Source organism: Nuphar pumila, chromosome 4, assembly GCF_984573655.1.
Source record: "Nuphar pumila chromosome 4, dmNupPumi1.hap1.1, whole genome shotgun sequence".
NCBI classification, from domain to species: domain Eukaryota; kingdom Viridiplantae; phylum Streptophyta; class Magnoliopsida; order Nymphaeales; family Nymphaeaceae; genus Nuphar; species Nuphar pumila.
In genome coordinates, this window is record NC_143252.1 from 15,210,519 (window position 1) to 15,212,552 (window position 2,034).

A 2,034-nucleotide genomic window follows, 5' to 3' on the forward strand; every position below is an offset into this window, starting at 1 on the left:
CATGTAAGGCAGTGCAGCCTCTATAATCTTTGAGATGCCAGGTTGAGATCTTGGACTGGTCGAACACCTTGGGTTCAGCTCTGAATCGGTATATGGCTCTTAGATTTGATCATGAGATGAATCTTGCACAGGGGCTTGGTCAGGTAGCACGATGTTGTTGGGATCTAAAGTTGGATTGTGGTGAGGTGTCGTGGTGTCACCATTGGGTGCTTGAGATATATCAGAGATTGGTATAGGTAAAACCACACCCCCATCACCTTCTGGTGTATCAACTACTTTTTTGTTTTGGAAGAAAAAAATATTTTCATAAAAAATTACAATGCTACTAGTGAAAATGGTTTGATTTTCAAGATCATATACTTGATAAGCATTTTGGCCATAAGGGTATCCAATGAACACGCATCGTTTCGCATGAGTGCCAAACTTATGTGAATGATGAATATTGTGGGCATAACATAAACATCCGAAAATATGTAAATGCTTATAAATAGGGCTTTTGCCAAAAAGAACCTCATAAAGAGTTTTGCCAAGTAGGGCTTTGGTAGAAATTCGGTCAAGTAAATATGCAATTGTGAGAATGCATTCTCCCTAGAATTTTATGCAAAGATTACCTTGGAATCGAAGGGCATGTGTCATATTCAAGACATCATGATGCTTGTGTTCTACCACTCCATTCTATTAGGGTGTGTAAACGCAACTATGTTGATGTACTACCTCTTGATTATGAAGGAAAGACTGCATATTGTTAGAAAAAAAATTGGTTCCATTGTCACTTCGAATATGTTGTATTTGAGTACCAAATTGGGTTTTGATCATAGAAAAAAAATTTGCATAAGCTGCAAGGTTTTAGACTTGTATCTCATTAGGTAAGCCCAAGTACTTCTAGAAAAATCATCAACAGTGGTTAAAAAATAATGAACACCCCAAGTAGATGGAGTTTGGTATCATCCCCACAAATCACAATGTATCAATTGGAAATGGGCACTAGTTGAAATGGAACTTACAAAAAATGGTAAATGAGACTATTTGGCAAAATGGAAAATATCACAATGATCATCAAATGAACAAGTATCTATTTTATTTGAATTAACGAGAGTTTGCAAACGTTTATTAGAAATATGCCCTAGTCTAGCACTACAAGAAAATATGTTGTTAGCGACGGACGTTAGCGACAGAATCTTTCTGTCGCTAGTTAGCGACGGATTGGCGAGCGACAAATATTCGTCGCTATTATTACTGAATCTTATGAAAGTAGCGACGGAAGATAGTCTGTCGCCTAGTCCGTCGCTAATTAGCGACGGATGTTGCGACGGATTGTTTCGTCGGTACGATCGCACCATTTACCGACGACGTTAACAACGGAACCTAGTCCGTCGCTAAATAGCGACGGATGTGGCGACAGAATATAATCTGTCGCTAGTTTCGCGAATTTGATTTTACGTTGGCTTAGCGACGGAATGAATCTGTCGCTAACTTTCGAATAACCCTAATCCCAGGCAGCTTTTCCTTTTCTTCTTTCGCTGCTCCTGCCGTTCGCCGCTCTCGCCGTTCGCCGGTCCCGCTTCCGTCGTTCGTCGTTCACCAGTCCCACCGTTCGCCGGTCCCACCGTTCGCCGCCCGGAGAAAGGTAACGCCCTCCCCCTCCCGTTTCCGGCAGGGGGTTAACCCCCTGCCGGAAAACGCATGGGGTTAACCCCCTGCCGAAAACGGCAGGGGGTTAACCCCCATTTTCACGCAGAGGGTTAACCCCCTGCCGTTTCCGACAGGGGGTTAGCCCCCTCCCGTTTCTGGCAGGGGGTTAACCCCCTCCCGTTTCCGGCAGAGGGTTAACCCCCGTTTTCACGCAAGGGGTTAACCCCCTGCCGTTTCCGGCAGGGGGTTAACCCCCTCTCGGTTCACACAGGGGGTTAACCCCCTGTCGTTTCCGGCAGGGGGTTAACCCCTCCCGGTTCACGCAGGGGGTTAACCCCCTGCCGGAAAACGCAAGGGATTAACACCTTGCGTCCCCTGCCGTTTCCGGTAGGGGGTTAACCC